The sequence below is a fragment of the Mesoplodon densirostris genome, chromosome X (assembly GCF_025265405.1).
Source record: "Mesoplodon densirostris isolate mMesDen1 chromosome X, mMesDen1 primary haplotype, whole genome shotgun sequence".
Taxonomy (NCBI): domain Eukaryota; kingdom Metazoa; phylum Chordata; class Mammalia; order Artiodactyla; family Ziphiidae; genus Mesoplodon; species Mesoplodon densirostris.
The window spans coordinates 28,331,825-28,354,581 of NC_082681.1; the positions used below are offsets into that span (position 1 = coordinate 28,331,825).

The 22,757-nt window shown below is 39.7% G+C and overlaps 1 protein-coding gene across 3 annotated transcripts in view; it reads left to right on the forward strand.

The window, feature by feature from the left end:
• Positions 1 to 22,757, forward strand: part of TENM1 (teneurin transmembrane protein 1) — a 596,609-nt gene that overhangs the window by 120,703 nt on the left and 453,149 nt on the right. The window lies entirely within an intron of this gene.

Here is a 22,757-nt window from a genome sequence, read left to right on the forward strand (position 1 = left end):
AGCTCAGAAAGTCAAGTTTATGAGGAAATAAATTTTCAGTGTTTCATACATTGTCTTTAAAGAAACAGTGGTCACCACCTGCCGCTTGACACCCACTGAAGTCGTTTTTCTCCCCAATCAAAAGAAGCAGGTCAGCAATTTCCTAGCAGGACGGAAGTACTAAAGCTTCCTTTTTTCCCTGCACTATATCATGGGCAAGGCTTACACCTAGTCTGATTTGGGGCATATATCTTCCTAACCTCCCTCCAACTACTCTGCTCCCCCCAAGAAGAAAAAAAAAGTATTTATACAATTGTCACAAGGCCTGAAATTTCATATTACCTTCTCCTTTGGGTCTAAATATATTTTCTGTGAAAGGTACATTTTGGCCAAGTGCTTATTCATGCAAAACTTTTATCACTTCTAAGCCTTCGTATAATCTGTTCCCTGTGCCTGAAACATTCTCCTCCTCTCTCTTTTCCCCCCATCCACTCACCCATCTCCTTCCCAGCCTACCAGACTCCTATGCAGCCTTTAGATCTAAATAAACTTCAATGCTAGTTTCTCCCCGACTCTTCCCATACCCGCTCCCGTACACATCCAGTCACACCGTGTAATTTCCCCGCCTTGTCAAACTTTTTTTAAAAAAGTATAAGTCCCAGTGTTTTATAAAATGAGACAAAATATTAATTTTTAATTTTTAGAATAATTGTGTTTTTTATTTTTAACCCCCTTGTCACCTGGAGTGCTTATTATACATGCAGATTTCTCAACCACAGCCCCAGAGATTCTGTATTATGTGGCCTATGATGGGTTCATGAATCTCCCGTTTCAACAAGCTGCAAAGGTGAGTGTGATGCAGGTGGTCCATGGATCTCATTTTGAAAAACAGTGGGAGATTGGGAGTGATAAGGAGATAGAAAGCAATATAAATATAGTAAAATAAACACCATCTGCATCAAGCCAATTGTAGATACTTCCTTAAAAATACAATACCAAATGCCAGATAGTTTATTTTCAAGGGACCCGGTGAACAACATGTTTTACCTCCAGCACAACTTTTATTCATGTTTGCCAAAGCTCCACAGTTAGTGACACATAATTTTTCAACATGAAGTATTAGTTCTGTGGAAGGGCCTGTGGTTAAAAGCCTTAGCTACCATTAGCTATCAGAGTGTATATAGTCTTTTACAGGAAGCACTCAAAACGTAGTACAAAATGACCACCCCTCCTCCTCCACTGCTACCACCCCATTCAACCACATAGTCCGTCAAGACTGAGAAATTGCTGCTGGGAGCACCAAAGGGAATGTTGCAGAAGGGGAACTTTCCCTTAAAGATCCAATGTAGATCTATAGACTGTAGCCCGTGCATTTATAAGAACTTGAGAATAACTTGGGTTATTGCCTAGCAACAGATTCTAGTATTGAGTTATTAGATACATCGGAAATGATAACCTCGAAGACACATTTACAATAGTTTGTGTGCTAAAAATAGTAAAGTATTTCTGTAGTTGTGTGCCCTTGAAAATTCCTTTCTACTTGGCTAGAAGGTCCAGTGCCGTAAACTCTAGATGTAGCAGTAAAGGAGAGGCTTTGCCTATGGTAAGTAAAGATTCCACAGAGCACTGAACTAGAGGAAGTAAGTCTGTTACATAAACTGTGCATCTAGAGAGGAAGGTGAGGCATAATGTACTTCCACTGTGAACCAAACGAGACGGCAGGGAAGTTGATAAAGTTCTTGATTCCACTCTGGCTGCTAATGGTAATGAATCATTGAATGCATCTGTTCATTGCATTCCTCGGGCATCCCAGGAGGAGAGGACCATCAAACATAAAACCTCAAGGAAGTTCAACAAAAACACAAACTAGAACACTAAGAAAAGTAGGCATCTCAGTGAATGGATCTATGAGTACCACATGGTGCCGCTTAGGAGGTAGGGGAGCCCAGCAGAGAGCTGCGTCATTACTTACACGGATTTATAAAGAAGAAACAGAATCAAGTTTGGACCCTTCCTTTGAAAAAGCAGTTTTTTTGGTTGAAAGAAAACTGCTAATGATATCCGAATTTCCTCCCAGTGGGCTGCTGCAGTGTTTTATGAAATAGGTGAAAAATAAATTGATTAGCTTCCACTCAGCTTTGAGCATCGTTCAAATTAGCTGCAGAACAACTAAGGAGGAGTTGTGCTGTTAGGATCGGATCTCTGAAATGGGGGAGGTTGGGATAGGGAAAGGAGGAGTGGAGAGGCAACAGGAATCAGCTGTGGCTAACACACTCCTAGGCTCTGAATGAAGTGGCAAATAGCTGTAAGAACAAGGGGTTCCAGATGAATAGAATGCTGGGCAAAGCTGCTCCAAGAGTTAATGGCATAGGTCTAGAAAAGTCGAAGAGAGTGCAGCTTGGATTAAAAAAAAAACACAACACTATCTAATTTTGAAAGTGAAACAATGCTTAGTGGGAACAAATTTTATTTGTTAATTACAGGTAATAGAAATGCTGTTAGCTATCTAGTTCTAATATGGCTGGTGTGCCAATAGGAATACTTAGTACATGATTACTTCTTGTTACTGCTTGCATTTGAGCTCGGATAAGGCAAAATGAATGACAGCATTTGAGGCTTTCATTAATACAGATATGTTCATGCTTGATGAGAGGACCTGAGGTTTGAAAGAGGTGGGACTATGTAGGCAGTGGCATCAGTTGATACAAGGGAACCCGAATAGAATGGCTGATGGTAATGGTGTCAAAGAAATCTATGCAGTTTTTTTTCCCAGAAATTTATTCTAACTGTATTCTGACCTTCAGACTAGAAATCCTTAGTAATTAACTTAAAAACGAAACCAGTGTGCTGTGGACTGAATTGTGTCCCTGAAATTTTAAATGTTTAAACCCTAACCCCCAATGTGATGGTATTTGGAGATCGAGCCTTTGGGAGGTAATTAGGTTTAGATGAGGTCATGAGAGTGGGAGTCTCATGATGGCATTAGCGCTCTTATAAGGCGAAACACAGAGAGTTTGCTGTCTCTGTGTTTGTTCTGTCATGTAAGGACACAGCAAGAAGGTGACCATCCGCAAGTCCTCACCAGAATCTGTCCATGCTGACACGCTTATCTCAGACTTCCAGCCTCCAGAACTGTGAGAAAATAAATTCCTGTTGTTTCAGTCACCCCATCTGTGGTATTTGGTTATGGCGCCCAAGCTGACTAAGACACAGTGTAGTTGTCATTCAACTTCCAACTTAGTTTCCTTTTCATAAATAGAGCATCAGCAAAGGAATCTGCTGCTTGGGAGTAAAGAATGGACGATGTTTGCATATCAAACTTAATTATTTCAAACCCATGAGTTTATCTCATTTTTCTAGTCATTTCCCACATCTCTGAGAAATTGTCAGGCCTTGGAGTTTTTTTCATTGATTCATTTATTTATTTCACAAATATTTGTTAAGTGCATACTTTGCATCAGAGGGTAGACTAGGCATTTGGTCATGGTAATATGGATTTCTAGGCAGTAGACTGAGAGCATGGAAATCCCAAGGTGTGATGAAAAAATATCAGAAGAGACATAGAAAACTTAGGGGGAAGAAAGGTGTAAACACCTGTGTCATGATTTTGTCTACACTCAGCTCTGATAACACTGCAAGTAAGACATTAAGTGCTACAAACTTGGAAATATTTCTAGCAAACCACATTGACTTTCTAGAGGCCAACTGCTCAATGGCAAGTATAACTAGCTATTGAAAAACAGATCACAGACATAAACACACTATTATATATAAAATAGATAACTAATAAAGACCTACTGTATAGCATAGGGAACTCTATTTGATACTTTGTAATGGTCTATATGGAAAAAGAATCTAAAAAAGAGTGGATATACGTATATGTATAACAGATTCACTCTGCTGTATGCCTGAAACTAACACAACATTGTAAATCAACTATACCCCAATAAAAATGAAAACAAAACAAAACAGATCACCTTAATAAACCTAAGGTGATTATTCATGAGAGACAAAGTTATTCAACATGTTCTTGATATGTCCTGGAGGTTTTATTTACAGATCTTCAGAAATTTATATAATCCCCAGCAGGGTCTCTTGTTTCCATCAAGGTGATCCTGGCATCACACATCTTCCTGTTCCGTAAGTGGGTGGTGGTTTGAGAGCATCTGAGGTGATAAAGACATAGTAGGTCTTGACCACAGGTAAAAGGACCAGTAGGTGGCATGTTGATTCTGTGTCTATCAAATCCTCTCCAAATTCATTCCTTTTTTTTCTTAATCATTCTCAGAAAGAAGCAGCCAGATTACTTACCTGCTAGCCAAGATGGGTCACAACCTATGCTCTGCATGCAGAGCTTTTGAGAAGCCCCAGGTTACTGGGAATGATGCAGAAGCAATTGTACATGATTGGTACTCCTCTGAGCTGAGTTTTGTCCACTCTTTTCTAATAATGGGGAACACATGTTGTGTACCAAGGAAGTCTTTTTGCCTTTGCAGGAGTCCAGGAGTCCTTGCTTTCACTTACAGAATACAAGCTCCCTAAATATTGTAGGTAGGTTTAGTTTTAGTTTAAATTCTGTTGCTTATCTGGTTGCTCTCCTGTTTTCCCTTTCTTTAGCCAAAAGGACAAAAGATGGTGTGTTTATCTAACTGTGTGCTTTCCACTGAGGTAGGAAGGCATCAGGAAAAATGCTTTCTCCACCCAACTGAGGATAATGTTTAGAAACAGCTAACTATTTTCTATTTTTGTTGCCTGTCGTTTTACCAAAAGTATCTAGTTACATGGAAAGGTGTTACTTTTCTGAGCCCTTGGGTATAAACTCTCTAGAAGTAATTTTAGGCATAGAAATATCTTATCCATGGTGACTAAGTCCCTATTTTGATCAACAAAAAAGTGTAAATCACCTTGAAATAAGCAGAGCGAATCATATTCTAACCTCATTCCTTTTTTGCTAGAGAAATCGAGCTGAAATGTAAAAGTAAAATGGCATATTAACTTTGCTGTAACATATTAATGCCTAAGTAAAATTATAATGTGTGTGTGTGTGTGTGTGTGTGTGTGTACGTACCTGAAGATATGTATGCAAATCTCCAGGTATTTTTAGCTCTTTTCACTTGAGGTTGTCAAATAGGCAGTTGGGTACTGATTATCACATATTTTAAGAATGATCTGATTAACCTAAAGAGAATAGATCAGCAGCTTTTTGGAATATAAGGCATTTCAGAGATGTGCTACATGCAGATTTTTATTTTATTGGCAGATTTTTATGATTTTTGAGCTATATGGCAGCCCCTCTCCTTTATCTTTTTCACATTTATCTACAAATGTGCATTCAAGAGGTTAGTCCTAAGCCGTTTCTAAAGTTTACCATCTAACATAATTTGAACACATAAAGATACCTTAGAAGTCATTCTGAGAGTTAAATAAATGTCTGAATGTTTTTTTCCATGTTTCCGCTATGTTTATTACTAAGTCTCATTGCAAAATGAATGGCAAATACTCATAGCTCAGTGAAGGTTAATCGGGAAATTTAATAAATACTTTATAATCATATTATAATCACTGTGAAGTAGATGAATCTCTAGGCCCTCCCAAGACAGTTTATTTGATGGGGGGTGGGTACCAAAAGAACTTATCAAGGTGGCCTTTGACTGTAAGGGAATCTTATGCCACGTGTTCCAATGACATCATTATCATAAGGCTTTTGTGTAGCACCGTGCATTTATCTAATGATGAGTATCCAAGAAAAGAAGTATATTTTAAAAGTAGTGTCGATATTATCATCTTCATTTGAAAGATGGAAGAACAGAGGTCCAGAGAGGTCAAACCACATGTCCAACTTTTAAGAAGTCATTGCCAGAGATTGAATTCTCAAGGCTCTAGTCCTGTACTCTATCCACTTCTGTCATTAGGCTGTGAAGCCAAGGATCTACTATAAGCAGAACTAAAAACAGCAGGATCTCCTTCACTTATGATATGCCAAAGAGATAAGTTCCAATCACTTGACAGAATGGATTGAGGCTGATTACATCTGAAGGACAGGGACCAGATGATTTAAAAGGACTTCTTTTTTTTGGTCCATGCCTAAAATGACCGCTGATGTACTTCATTTAGAAAAAAGTGCTGTGAAGATGTTTCATTAATTTCCCTGTTCTGAATATGGTATCCTTTTATGACTAGCTGATAAACATTTTCATTGGGTGAACAGAGCAGATGATGTCACTTCTGTCTAATCAGCAACTCTCCATTGCCCTTTTGTACAGAGGCACTCCATTTTCTGTCCCTAGTCTTTTCTAAAGACAAACACAGACTTTATTTTTCTGTATGAAACCTTTTAACCATATCAAAAAAGTGCAGAAAATATAAAATTTATGTGTCCACAACCAATATTAAACCTATATTAACATCTTGCCACATTTGTTCCACAACGCTCTTTCTTTTTAAAGAAATAAAATGTTAAAGACCTATGTAAAGCTCTACCCCCTCCTTTCCTTCCCAGAGTTAACCAATTACCAGTGGAGTTTCTTCCTCTGTAAATTGCCTCATTTTGTCCTTTTCCTGTTTCTTCTTTTGAGTAATTAATGTTTTTCTAATTGATTTGTAGGAATTCTTTATATATTCTGGATATGATCCTTTGTCAGCTGTATACATTGAAAATATCTCCTCTCAGTCTATGGCTTGTCTTTTCACTTTGTTTATGGTTTGTAACCTTTTCCAATCTTTTTCTTTTATTTAAATTTTCTGATGGAAAACGAATTATGGAAAACTTAGCTTCATACCCTATTAAGAGACAGATGCCTTCTGTAAATACAATTGTTTTGATCTTCCTGTCTTCCATATAACTTTCAAACTTAAAAAAAAAAAACCCAGCTCAAATTCTAAAACGATTACTGCATCTCTATGATTACAGAGCAAAATAAGATTAATTTTGGATTGCACTGATGTGGTGCACATTTATTTCTTTTCCTCTTGGTCTTTCTGCTTCAGCACAAAAGCTGATTGCTTATGCATTTACCAGGCGCGTCTGCTCAGGTGGAGGAAGAATCTATCTAGCTAGAGAACTGCTCTTCTTCACAAGTTTGACGAGCTGGTATGCCTGGGGGATATGTCTGAAGTCTCTCTGCTCATGTTTTATCCTGTTTGATTTCATTTTCTTTAAGTGTGAGCAATGTATTTTCTGTTTGTGAATAACATTAGGGAGCATACTTTTCCAATACACATCTGTAAAATACAAAATATTTGGCAATGCGTTTTTGGTTTTTTGCACCTTAACTATGCAACCGTTAACATCCCTCTCTGCAGTGTTGCAAAACTCTTATGTGTTTTTTTCCCCTGTCTAACCTATAATTAAAATAAAGCCGCGTTTAAAATATTTTTCCATTGTTATCATCCTTGTGAGTTTCAGTAATTCCCTTTTGTTATCCCATAAGCCCAGTAGACATTTTAGGTATGGAAGAGGCTGTGTTGCATTCACTCAGATTTGATTGTTTCAGGTTCCTGATGAATGGTAATATGATATGTTTAGAGGCAGCATTTATATAGTTTGAGCATAACCCATTTTACACTTCACTGATTTGCACCAAGCAAAGAACATTTCTGCCTTTGTTTCCTACGCTGATGGAGCCATATTCACATCTTTAGACATAATTGCCTTAAAGGGAAAGAAGTAGTTTTTTTTTTTTTTCAACTCTGTTTTATTAGAAGTATGTGTCACTGAACCAACTGGTCAAGACAGAGCGAGTAAGAGAGAATAAGATCTATGTGTCATAGTTGGATGGCAAAACTTAAGGCGCAAACTACAATCTAGATCATACCAGGTTGAGGCAAGTGAGCAGCCCAGGGACATAACCTGATTAACAGCACAAGTCATGGGATTAACAAACTGGAATCAGTAGAGTAAGAGTCCAAATCCAGATAGAGAGCAAGGATCCAAACAAATCCTTTAAGAGTGACAAAGATCCAAACTTAGAAAGCCAGAGCACTAGGAAGTAAAGCAAAGATAAAGTAATAGCAAATCAAGAGATTGCATGGAGGCTGTTTGCCTAAGTGTTTTAAATCTGATTCTAGGATGTGACACATCAAAGAGGACTAATGCTAAATCCAGATATCAGGAAACTGTCTACTTTTATGAGAGGGGCAGTTCAACAGTCAGGCAAATAAGATGGTGGTGCAGAATACTTAGGTGGTTGTTCTGCATTTTTAATCTTTATATATTTTCTAGAGCTTGGATATGCAAGAGGTAAAAAATTACAAGAAAAATGTCTCCCTTCTCAAAAGGATAAAGATTTTATTATGCTTGTGTAGAGATAAAGGGTAATAGTCAGACTGATTACAAGTACTCTGGCGAGGAGTAGGAGAAGGAGGGAAAAGGTAGGAGGAGAAAGAGGAAGAAGATACAAAGTTTTTGAAGTAAGGGTTGTAAGGGAGCTGGGAGAGAGACTCGGACACTAATGATGAAGCGGGGGTTGTAAAGGACCTGGAGGTAAAAGAGAGATGGTACTTTGAAAGGAGGGAAGGCGTATTTTCCTACATAATCACAAATATATTTATCATTTGGGTATATATGTACTCTTCTGTACAAAGTACTGATGTGGGCCTAGGAAGTGATATATTTTAGACAACAGTTCTTAAAATCAAATTATGTTGAACCTGCTTTACTGGTCTGACATGAGATTGTGATTTAAAATGTTCACCTGCTTATCCCTTAAACCAATATCACTAAGCCACCTGTGGTCCGTGGAAAATCATTTTATGGGCAGAGTCGCCATGAGCCTTTCCAGAGCCCACGCTATGTATTTTAAACTGAATTTCACCCCCTCCAAAAACATCCCTATTGTGCATGCAAGAGCTGTGCCTCTTTCCTATGTCCTTGAAGCAACTTTTAATGAATGGCTATGTGAGATGATTCCCCTGAGGAGTGATAGTCCAATGATCATTTTTCACTTCTGGAGCCCCATTTTTGCTGTTATTTCTTTAATTTTAATATTTCCCGTTACGTTGAATCATTTATGAAGGTAACTCTCTGTGCCAACTCTTAGTGACCAGCAAACTGAAAACAAATCAGTGACCTCTTAGAAGCTAATGTGGGGAATGCATCCTATTGCTCCCAGTAGGATGGGAAATATTAACACTTAGGGTAAGATGTTAATAAAAACTAGAGTCAAATGTTGTAATGAATTCATTCATAGAGCAGAAATGTATTTTAACATTTTGCAATATATATGAAACATTTATAAATATCAACTAATGTATATTTAATGAACATGGCAAGGATTCTACTGCCTAATATCCAAATATGATATTTCATAATTATGATCTGCTCACTGGGCAACATTTTACAGATGAGAGGTCATGGCTGGGAAAACAATTTCTAGAAGCATAAGCCCCAAATGTACTTTTCATAGCATTTTAGCAGATCAGATTACTGTATTTACCCATGTTCATCTCTAGCCCTTAATTCTGAAAAGGAAATAGGCTTTATTATTGTTATTTTAGCCAAAAGATACTTACTGAGCACATCCTATGTGCTGAGGAGTCTTAAAGGACAGATGGGAGTCTAGGTCACGAAACGAGGTTGACCTTTTCAGGCAGTGGGACTCACATGTGCAAAAACCCAGAGGCATGACTTCCGGGGAAGATGGCGGAAGAGTAAGACGCGGAGATCACCTTCCTCCCCACAGATACACCAGAAATTCAGCTACAAGTGGAACAACTCCTACAGAACACCTACTGTACGCTGGCAGAAGACCTCAGACCTCCCAAAAGGCAAGAAACTCCCCAAGTACCTGGGTAGGGCAAAGCGGAGAGTTTCCCGCACAGAAGATCGGTGCCGGCCGGCGCTCACCAGCCCGAGAGGCTTGTCTGCTTGCCCGCCGGGGCGGGCGGCGCTGGGAGCTGAGGCTCGGGCTTTAGTCGGAGCGCAGGGAGAGGACTGGGGTTGGCGGCGTGAACACAGCCTGAGGGGGCTAGTGCGCCACAGCTAGCCGGGAGGGAGTCCGGGAAAAAGTTTGGACCTGCCGAAGAGGCAAGAGACTTTTTCTTCCCTCTTTGTTTACTGGTGCGCGAGGAGAGGGGATTAGGAGCGCTGCTTGGAGGGGCTCCAGAGACGGGCGCGAGCCGCGGCTGAAAGCGCGGACCCCAGAGACGGGTGTGGGACTCTGGGGCTGCTGCCGCCACCGCGAGGCCAGTGTGCGAGCGCAGGTCACTGTCCACGCCGCCCTTCCAGGGAGCCTGTGCAGCCCGTCACTGCCGGGGTCCCGGGATCCAGGGACGGCTTCCCTGGGAGAACGCACGGCGCGCCTCGGGCTGGTGCAACGTCACGCCGGCCTCTGCTGCTGCAGGCTCCACCCGCACTCCGTGCCCCTCCCTGCCCCCCGGCCTGAGTGAGCCAGAGTCCCCGAAGCGGCTGCTCCTTTAACCCTGTCCTGTCTGAGCGAAGAACAGACGCCCTCCGGCGACCTACATGGAGAGGTGGGGCCAAATCAAAAGCTGAGACCCGGGAGCTGTGAGAACAAAGAAGAGAAAGGGAAATCTCTCCCAGCAGCCTCAGAAGCAGTGGATTAAAGCTCCACAATCAACTTGATGTACCCTGCATCTGTGGAATACATGAATAGACAATGAATCATACCAAATTGAGGAGCCAGGAGTCAGTGCTGTGCCTCTGAGGTGGGAGAGCCAACTTCACGACACTGGTCCACAAGAGACCTCCCAGCTCCACATAATATCAAATGGCGAAAATCTTCCAGAGATCTCCATCTCAACACCAGCACCCAGCTTCACTCAACGACCAGCAAGCTACAGTGCTGGACAGCCTATGCCAAACAACTAGCAAGACAGGAACACAACGCCACCCATTAGCAGAGAGGCTGCCTAAAATCATAAAAAGTCCAGAGACACCCCAAAACACACCACCAGACGTGGACCTGTCCACCAGAAAGACAAGATCCAGCCTCATCCACCAGAACACAGGCACTAGTCCCCTCCACCAGGAAGCCTACACAACCCACTGAACCAATCTTAGCCACTGGGGACAGACACCAAAAACAACGGGAACTACGAACCTGCAGCCTGCAAAAAGGAGACCCCAAACACAGTAAGATAAGCAAAATGAGAAGACAGAAAAACACACAGCAGGAGAAGGAGCAAGATAAAAACCCACCAGACGTAACAAATGAAGAGGAAATAGGCAGTCTACCTGAAAAACAATTCAGAATAATGATAATAAAGATGATCCAAGATTCTATTTCCAAGATCCAAAATCTTGGAAATAGAATAGACAAAATGCAAGAAACAGTTAACAAGGACCTAGAAGAACTAAAGATGAATCAAGCATCGATTAAAAACACAATAAATGAAATGAAAAATACTCTAGATGGGATCAATAGCAGAATAACTGAGGCAGAAGAACGGATAAGTGAGGTGGAAGATAAAATAGTGGAAATAACTGCTGCAGAGCAAAATAAAGAAAAAAGAATGAAAAGAACAGAGGACAGTCTCAGAGACCTCTGGGACAACATTAAATGCACCAACATTCGAATTATAGGGGTTCCAGAAGAAGAAGAGAAAAAGAAAGGGACTGAGAAAATATTTGAAGAGATTATAGTTGAAAACTTCCCTAATATAGGAAAGGAAATAGTCAGTCAAGTCCAGGAGTCACAGAGAGTCCCATACAGAATAAATCCAAGGAGAAATACGCCAAGACACATATTAATCAAACTGTCAAAAATTAAACACAAAGAAATCATATTAAAAGCAGCAAGGGAAAAACAACAAATAACACACAAGGGAATCCCCATCAGGTTAACAGCTGATCTCTCAGCAGAAACTCTACAAGCCAGAAGGGAGTGGCAGGACATAATTAAAGTGATGAAGGAGAAAAACCTGCAACCAAGACTACTCTACCCAGCAAGGATCTCATTCAGATTCGATGGAGAAATTAAAATGTTTACAGACAAGCAAAAGCTGAGAGAGTTCAGCACCACCAAACCATTTACAACAAATGCTAAAGGAACTTCTTTAGGCAAGAAACACAACAGAAGGAACATACCTACAATGACGAACCCAAAACAATTAAGGAAATGGGAATAGGAACATACATATCAATAATTACCTTAAATGTAAATGGACTAAATGCTCCCACCAAAAGACACAGATTGGCTGAATGGATACAAAAACAAGACCCATATATATGCTGTCTACAAGAGACCCACTTCAGACCTAGAGACACATACAGATTGAAAGTAAGGGGATGGAAAAAGATATTCCATGCAAATGGAAATTAAAAGAAAGCTGGAGTAGCAATTCTTATATCAGACAAAATAGACTTTAAAATAGAGACTATTACAAGAAACAAAGAAGGACACTACATAATGATAAAGGGATCGATCCAAGAAGAAGATATAACAATTGTAAATATTTATGCACCCAACATAGGAGTACCTCAATACATAAGGCAAATACTAACAGCCATAAAAGGGGAAATCGACAGGAACACAATCATAGTAGGGGACTTTAACACCCCACTTTCACCAATGGACAGATCATCCAAAATGAAAATAAATAAGGAAACACAAGCTTTAAATGATACATTAAACAAGATGGACTTAATTGATATTTATAGGACATTCCATCCAAAAACAACAGAATACACATTTTTCTCAAGTGCTCATGGAACATTCTCCAGGATAGATCATATCTTGGGTCACAAATCAAGCCTTGGTAAATTTAAGAAAATTGAAATTGTATCAAGTATCTTTTCCGACCACAATGCTATGAGACTAGACATCAATTACAGGAAACGATCTGTAAAAAATACAAACAAATGGAGGCGAAACAATACACTACTCAATAACGAAGTGATCCCTGAAGAAATCAAAGAGTAAATTAAAAAATACCTAGAAACAAATGACAACAGAGACACGAAGACCCAAAACCTATGGGACGCAGCAAAAGCAGTTCTAAGGGGGAAGTTTATAGCAATACAATCCCACCTTAAGAAACAGGAAACATCTCGAGTAAACAACCTGACCCTGCACCTAAAGCAATTAAAGAAAGAAGAAAAAAAAACCCCAAATTGAGCAGAAGGACATAAATCATAAAAATCAGATCAGAAATAAATGAAAAAGAAATTAAGGAAATGATAGCAAAGATCAATAAAACTAAAAGCTGGTTCTTTGAGAAGATAAACAAAATTGACAAACCATTAGCCAGACTCATCAAGAAAAAAAGGGAGAAGACTCAAATCAATAGAATTAGAAATGAAAAAGGAGACGTAACAACTGACACTGCAGAAATACAAAAGATCATGAGAGATTACTACAAGCAACTCTATGCCAATAAAATGGACAACCTGGAAAAAATGGACAAATTCTTAGAAATGCACAACCTGCCGAGACTGAATCAGGAAGAAATAGAAAATATGAACAGACCAATCACAAGCACTGAAATTGAAACTGTGATTAAAAATCTTCCAACAAACAAAAGCCCAGACCAGATGACTTCACAGGTGAATTTTGTCAAACATTTAGAGAAGAGCTAACACCTATCCTTCTCAAACTCTTCCAAAATATAGCAGACGGAGGAACACTCCCAAACTCATTCTACGAGGCCACCATCACCTTGATACCAAAACCAGGCAAGGATGTCACAAAGAAAGAAAACTACAGGCCAATATCACTGATGAACATAGATGCAAAAATCCTCAACAAAATACTAGCAAACAGAATCCAACAGCACATTAAAAGGATCATACACCATGATCAAGTGGGGTTTATTCCAGGAATGCAAGGATTCTTCAATATATGCAAATCAATCAATGTGATACACCATATTAACAAATTGAAGGAGAAAAACCATATGATCATCTCAATAGATGCAGAGAAAGCTTTCGACAAAATTCAACACCCATTTATGATAAAAACCCTGCAGAAAGTAGGCATAGAGGGAACTTTCCTCAACATAATAAAGGCCATATATGACAAACCCACAGCCAACATCATCCTCAATGGTGAAAAACTGAAACCATTTCCACTAAGATCAGAAACAAGACAAGGCTGCCCACTCTCACCACTCTTATTCAACTTAGTTTTGGAAGTTTTCGCCACAGCAATCAGAGAAGAAAAGGAAATAAAAGGAATCCAAATTGGAAAAGAAGAAGTAAAGCTGTCACTGGTTGCAGATGACATGATACTATACATAGAGAATCCTAAAGATGCTACCAGAAAAGTACTAGAGCTAATCAATGAATTTGGTAAAGTAGCAGGATACAAAATTAATGCACAGAAATCTCTGGCATTCCTGTACACTAATGATGAAAAATCTGAAAATGAAATCAAGAAAACACTCCCATTTACCATTGCAACAAAAAGAATAAAATATCTAGGAATAAACCTACCTAAGGAGACAAAAGATCTGTATGCAGAAAATTATAAGACACTGATGAAAGAAATTAAAGATGATACAAATAGATGGAGAGATGTACCATGTTCTTGGATTGGAAGAATCAACATTGTGAAAATGACTCTACTACCCAAAGCAATCTACAGATTCAATGCAATCCTTATCAAACTACCAATGGCATTTTTCACAGAAGTAGAACAAAAAATTTCAAAATTTGTTTGGAAACACAAAAGACCCCAAATAGCCAAAGCAATCTTGAGCACGAAAAACAGAGCTGGAGGAATCAGGCTCCCTGACTTCAGACTATACTACAAAGCTACAGTAATCAAGACAGTGTGGTACTGGCACAAAAACAGGAAGATAGATCAATGGAACAGGATAGAAAGCCCAGAGATAAACCCACACACATATGGTCAACTTATCTTTGATAAAGGAGGCAGGAATGTACAATGGAGAAAGGACAGCCTCTTCAATAAGTGGTTTCCTGGAAAACTGGACAGGGACATGTAAAAGTATGAGATTAGATCATTCTCTAACGCCATACACAAAAATAAGCTCAAAATGGATTAAAGACCTAAATGTAAGGCCAGAAACTATCAAACTCTTAGAGGAAAACATAGGCAGAACACTCTATGACATAAATCCCAGCAAGATCCTTTTGGACCCACCTCTTAGAGAAATGGAAATAAAAACAAAGATAAACAAATGGCACCTAATGAAACTTCAAAGCTTCTGCACAGCAAAGGAAACCATAAACAAGACCAAAAGACAACCCTCAGAATGGGAGAAAATATTTGCAAATGAAGCAACTGACAAAGGATTAATCTCCAAAATTTATAAGCAGCTCGATAGCAAAAAAACAAACCCAATCCAAAAATGGTCAGAAGACTTAAATAGGCATTTCTCCAAAGGAGATATACAGACTGCCAACAAACACATGAAAGAATGCTCAACATCATTAATCATTAGAGAAATGCAAATCAAAACTACAATGAGATATCATCTCACACCAGTCAGAATGGCCATCATCAAGAAATCTAGAAACAATAAATGCTGGAGAGGGTGTGGAGAAAAGGGAACCCTCTTGCACTGCTGGCGGGAATGTGAATTGGTACAGCCACTATGGAGAACAGTATGGAGGTTCCTTAAAAAACTAAAAATAGAACTACCATATGACCCAGCAATCCCACTACTAAGCATATACCCTGAGAAAACCATAATTCAAAAAGAGACATGTACCAAAATGTTCATTGCAGCTCTATTCACAATAGCCCGGTGCTGGAAACAACCTAAGTGTCCATCATTGGATGAATGGATAAAGAACATGTGGCACATATATACAATGGAATATTACTCAGCCATAAAGAGAAACGAAACTGAGCTATTTGTAAATAGGTGGATAGACCTTGAGTCTGTCATACAGAGTGAAGTAAGTCAGAAAGAGAAAGACAAATACAGTATGCTAACACATATATATGGCATTTAAGAAAAAAAAAAATGTCATGAAGAACCTAGGGGTAAAACAGGAATAAAGACACAGACCTACTAGAGCATGGACTTGAGGATATGGGGAGGGGGAAGGGTAAGCTGTGACAAAGCAAAAGAGAGGCATGGACATATATACAGTACCAAACGTAAGGTAGATAGATAGTGGGAAGCAGCCGCATAGCACAGGGAGCTCAGGTCGGTGCTTTGTGACCGCCTGGAGGGGTGGGATAGGGAGAGTGGGAGAGAGGGAGATGCAAGAGGGAAGGGATGGGGGAACAGATGTATATGTTTGTCTGATTCACTTTGTTATAAAGCAGAAACTAATAAAAAAATAAAATAAAATAAAAATAAAAAAGTGGAAAAAAAAAAAACCCAGAGACATGAGAGCATGGAATTATTCGAGAAACTAAGGCCAGCTTAGTTTACCCAGAACAAAAGGTACCCGTGGGGTAGTTGAGGCTAGAGAGGTGGGAAGGGACTACTTTACCAAGGGCCTTCCTTCTATGTCCTCTGTGGAATTTGGACTTCATTCTAAAGTCAATGGGGAACACGCAAGTGACATGATTGCATTTGCATTTCAGAAAGCTAAATCTAGCAGCAGCTTGAAATAAAGACTGAATGAAAGATGGTTAAATCTGGAGACAAGGAAGCCAATTAAGAGATTGTTCCATTGATCCAAATGAGAAATAATGGTTTGGACTAACATTGTGGAAGATGAAATAAGGTGACGGAAGAGGCAGCATGGTGTGAGCATGGGCTTTGGAGTCTGTCAGAAATAACTAATAATTCCAGCAATTACCATTTACTATCTCTGTGGCTTTGGGAATGTTATTAACTTCTTTGAGCATACAGTGATGTGACATGGTTCCTGGTGTGAGCTTTCAATTAATAAGTAATATTATTTTACTATTTGGATGCTGTGATCTACAGAAGTTGGTAACCAGTTGTACCTAGGGGTTGAAAGACAGAACATAATCTACGACGACCCCCAAGTTTTCCCTTCAGATAAAGTTGTCATTGGCAAGCAAAGCCCCTGAGAAGTTGAAGAGTGGCATAAATGGTTGTTTCTCAATAATGAGAGAAAAAGTATACAATCTTATTTGTACATTTGTATTTGGGGATATGGCTTAAAAATAGGAACAGTGTCTGGTGACTATGGGGTAGAGAAATAGGGATAAAAATAAAGGTAAGCAAGATAGATGGGACATTGAGGTAATGAGTTACTCTTTGTAGGAAGCTAATGGACAGTTTTAAGCATGAAAGTAATGTACTAAAAGTATGAGAAATATTGTGTGTCATAGAATCATAGAATCCTAAAGCCAAAATGAACTGTAGAGTCTGTCCTGTTCAATTGCCAAACCTACAACTCCAAGAATCCACTAAGCATATAAGCATCTCTACTTGTGGTTCACTCAACTCAGTATCTCCTGGGCAGAGCCTTTTTGGAAAGTAAGGTGGTGATTTTCCATGAAATGCTTCTCCAGACCTAGAGGGATCATTTGATAACCACTCTTAGATCTAGCATTGAAAAGTGTTAGTAAAAATCTCTTGAGCTGATTCAGCCTACATTGAGAAGTTATCTTTCTCTCTACCAATTTCACCTGTAATGTGTACCTAACTTTTAGCTTTTGGCTCTTGGCAATTTCCACCTATCAGTACAGGACATAAAATTTCTATTGACCTTTCTTTCAGCTACTTTTATTTTTTTGCTATTTCCATAAAAGACGTCCTTTGATGGCCACAAGGCATGTCACCAAAAACTTTTTTCCTATTACATCTAATAGTGTCAATAACACCTAATGTGTTCATTGCGTACTTAACTATCTGCCAGACACTATTTTAAGTGCTTTGCGTATATGAACTCCTCTAATCCTTACGTGAGAGAGACCCTATTATGTTTCCCATTTCACAAAAGAGGAAACCAAAGTCAGAGAACTTCAGTAGTTTGGCCAAGGCCACACAGCTAGTAAATTGCAGAGCCTGTGTTCAAACACATGCAGTGGCAGTCTGAGTCCAGAGCCAGGCTCTTATCCCCTCATCATACTAACCAATATGTTTTGCTGGCTAAGAAACAGACACTGTTTTGAACATTACACAGCACTGTTCTGTTCAGGTATGATTATAACTCCCTTAATAATATTTATTTCTCTCATTTTCCTCTGCTAAAGTTTTTTTTTTTTTTTTTTTTGCGGTATGCAGGCCTCTCACTGTTGTGGCCTCCCCCGTTGCGGAGCACAGGCTCTGGACGCGCAGGCTCAGCGGCCATGGCTCACGGGCCCAGCCGCTCCGCGGCACATGGGATCCTCCCAGACCGGGGCACGAACCCGTATCCCCTGCATCGGCAGGCGGACTCTCAACCACTTGCGCCACCAGGGAGGCCCAGCTCTGCTAAAGTTTTCATCCAGGCATTTATTTCTGTTTTGCCAGTTGACTTAAGATGCATTCATTTGTTCAAATTTTGTTTAAGTTTTTTATTATGAATATACGCTCAGGGCAATAACAAGGGTTGCATTAACAAAAAAAGGAAGGGGGTGGGGATAAATAAGTAAATAAGCACCCCCTGCCAGGATCTCCAGGGACTCTGGAATGTGATAAAGCAGAACAATGTTAAAAATTCATACTAGTAACTTGTGTTGTATATTATGCATGGCAACTAAACTTTTTAGTGTCTTGGCAAAAGCCTGGGGTAGCAGAGAGGTACCTCAGAGCACAGAAAGTGCATTTGAAATGGTAATGAGAAGTGAGCCGTGTGACAAAGTGCTAGTCAGTGAAATATTTCTCTGAGATAAACATGTACTTGGAGAGGTTGGAAAGTCACTGACTGCTGCCGTATCTTGAAGGTTTTCCTTTTTCCCTCCCAAGCTATGCTTAGGTGACTTCACAGAGGGCACAATTTTCATAATGCAATAAATACCACTCCATCTGAAGCTTGATGCTAACATGTTGCATTATTAGTTCTCAGGATGGGAATTCGGGGTTTCATAGTTTTAAAACAGCAGATCCTATATTAAAGTACTTCCAAGGTTTAGAATCCTTTAAATACTACTCTGTTTTGAAGACAATTCCGAAGTTCTTCTTCATCATGCCTTAATAGACTATAAACTTCCTTTTTCTCTGGACTGTTGGATAAACAGTGAGTGAAGTTCCTTATATAATACATTTCTGTTGGTACAAAGTTCATTAGAGTCTCAGCCTTCTGGTCACTGATGAATAAAATATGATAATGAAAAAGAAGCAGCTTCCAAATTTACAAGAGTCATTGAGTACCATTTCTCACCACACACATATACACTTCAGTATTCAGTGCGGCCTGTGGGATACTGGTACAGTGAGTGAGCTGCCTTAAATCAGCAGGAACTTCCAGATGCTCTAGGATTTTGTTCAGAACTTTTGAGTAAGAGATTAGGAAAGAGAGGCTGTCTAGGGAAGCTCTCAGTTCAGGCCCTAAGAAGAAATTTAAGGGAGGAGAGGCAGAAGGCTCCAGTGGATTGTGAAAACTAAAGAAACAATCTCCAGAGGTAGAGCAGTCGGGACAGAGAATGAAGCTGTGAAAATGTTGTGTTGGGAACAAGGAACAAAGTCAAGGGACATTCAGATCTTCAAAAATTGTCCTTCACTAAGACGAAGACAACTATGGACTTGCCTCCGTGCTAAATCATCACAACCTATTACTCCCAGGAATATCTGAAAACTTGGAACACAAACAAAACCAGTCTGGAACTCCAGTGTCTTTTGACATGTATGTGATGCTCTTTGGTCCCCTTGCGAGGGCTTGTGGAGTTCAGTATCCTAACTTTGTAGCCAGCCTTGTGTGTGTAAGAAGTGGGATTGGTTGCGAATAAGCTCAACAGCCTGTTTAGAAAATGCCTTGAATTTTTTCATTATTCAAAGACCATAGGCCTTCATCTGTCTGGAAACGAATGAGGTCACGTGGATGTCAGTACTCAGATTTCCCTAACATCCCAATAAGCACTCACAGGTTTTCCCCGCAATGTGCAGGATCACAGCTTCTTGCTGCCTTTGTCTCTCCGATTATTTCTGGAATCACCCAGTACCTTACATGCTCAAGGCCAATCCTTTCACGGTTTTCTGCTCTGCCTTTCTATTGCCATTGCTGCAACTAATGCTACACTCTTTATGTAGCCAGTTTCCCCTTCAGGACTCCGAATGTTACCCACCCCTTCAATGTACCAAACTCTACCACTACTTCTCAGCCCTTGTTGTGTTGCCAGAGTCATACTATGTCCCATACAGAAATGAGCAAACTGTCCCTCTCCCCTATTCTATGTCCATTTTTGCCACCTGGTCCCTGAAGCATCACCACTTACTTTTGCTCAATCCTTCATGAACACAGATCCTTCCATTTTTGTCAGCAGCCCTTATTAACATACAGGCTCCCAGGGGCAGGCAGAGAAAATGTGTTCTGTCAGGCCAGTCTCAGTTCTGCATCTCTGACTGCCAGATATCCCTCGCTACAAATTTCCATACAATACATGTACTCAAAGATCTTTCCTCCCTACTCCCTATCTAATTCATTCATACAAATAAACTCCCCTGGGAGTTCTTATATCTCCCATGCTCACTCTCAGTTTATGCTAAGTCAGGACCACCTAACCACCTAACTTGGGATACCTAGTGCCACGGATACTTACTGTGTTTGAGGTACTGGGGCCAAATGGATTTTTCTAGGTTTTATGTGCTATTTGAAGAAACATGAGGAATGAGTATTTAAGAAGAGGTGTTTTGGGTTTTGTTTTTGTTTTATGGGGAGGTGGGGTAGAGGTAGTATGTGATGAATATTGCCCACATATCATAACATAATAAACTATGTAACAGCCAGCACACAACTATGAGCCCAAGAAGTCCCAACTTTTAATTACATAGGGTGAACACTTACAGGAAATAGTAAAGATTTCTGAACTGAGTGATTTCACCCTCCCTTTTGAATCTCTCACCCACTAGCTTTTGTTGCCTTGGACCCTTTTTTTTTTTTTTTTTTTTTTGGTGGTACACGGGCCTCTCACTGTTGTGGCCTCTCCCGTTGCGGAGCACAGGCTCCAGACACGCAGGCTCAGCGGCCATGACTCACGGGCCCAGCCGCTCCGCGGCATGTGGGATCTTCCCGGACCGGGGCACGAACCCGTGTCCCCTGCATCGGCAGGCGGACTCTCAACCACTGCGCCACCAGGGAAGCCCCGCCTTGGACCTTTTAAAAGTAGAGGCCACTGGTCTCATATATGATGCCCCTGAGACTTGAGATATGTTGGATTGAAGAATGTAATGTCTTAGAGGACACAGACTGTGTCTCCTGTGTATCTTTCCGTCATCTAGCATGCGTGTACTCTCAATGAATATTAAACAATAAGGTATGACCCTCTTAACCATAAGAAATGATTCCTCGTTTTGATGATGTGCCCTGGGAATAAAGGATGCTTCCTTCATTTTCCATGGCTGTCAAATTGGCATCTTTCATCAACACTAAATTCCCTTTTAAGTAGTGGAATGCCTTACATGGTGTTAACAGGAAATCTCTCAGCACTTCTAGCTATTTGTTGAAAAGAAAACAACTCTTTTTTTTTTTCAGATATGTCTTGCAGAAAAGCATTTCCCAAATAAAATACAAAAACGTGGTATCATATTTAGAGGGAAAGAAATAAGCCCCTGAATCATAGTGCCAGTTTCAAGTTTTCCTTAATGTTGCAAAGGTGATTATTTTTGCTGTAATCTTTTTCTGGCTGTTAGCCCAGGATGGCAAGCTGCATAGTGCCTTGTTAAATCAAAGAGAGGGGAGACTTTCTTGAGGCCATTTTTTCAGAGGATTTGTACATATGTGTGTGGGAAGAGTGTGGGTAGAATCCTCAGGACAAAAATTCCCATCTACTACTTTCATAATAATTCATGAAAAAATGGAGTTCTATCACTTGTTATTAATTCAAGCCCTGGGAATATACTCTAATCATCAATATTGTTTCCAAACAACATATAAATATCATGGTGTGTTTCAAGTCACCAAAGAACTTACATTCTGTGGTTTCTTCCTTTCTTTCTTTCCTCCTTCCTTCCTTCCTTCCTTCTTTTTTTCTTTCTGTTGGGAGTCTCTGTTGCTTCAATAAGGAAAGGAATGGGTACATGTAGAATGGGTTAGTTCCTTGCCTTTGGCCTCTTTGATAATCATTCTCTACATTCCTTTTGTCTAATCAAATGTGTACTGTGCTAAAAAGAACAGTTTATTTGAAAAGGGTCTAACTGGCATGAGCTGCCGTTGCTGTCACGTTGAAGTCCCGCTGACAAGGCTGAGGTTTGCAGAGAAACAAATAAAAGCAACTGATAAATGTCAGAAGTGAGTTGTAGTAAAACATACTGTTTGTTTAATGTTGATAAAAGGGCAGGTGGAAAGTGCATCAAATTCTCTTCTCGGAGAGTTCTTGACTCATAAATTGCAAATGCTTGCCAGAAATTAAATTTATCTCTTATTTAGTCATGGCTAAAACAATTGGATAGTGAGTATACTAGGAGTATAGCATACAGCAGACACTGCTAGTGGTCCATGCTTGACTCTAACAGATCTGAGAATTATGAAAAATGTGTTTCAAAAGAATGATATTCTAATGTATCCTTTAGCCATTATAAATACTTAGATTTTAATATCAGAGCAGAAGGACTGTAGTATTCCAGGAGATAACCCTAGAGTAAGATAAGTCACTGTTTGAAATGAAAATATCGTTGGAAAATGTGTGTAAATGGTTGTTAATCAAAGCCTGTCTTTAAATTGATTTGATTTACTTTCAAATTTCTGAAATCTGTTAGCTTCCATTCTGATTGCTCTGAAATTGACCATGACTCCTAATGTTTTATCTTAAGTTTTTAGTTTTTTGCTTTCTTTATATCATCTG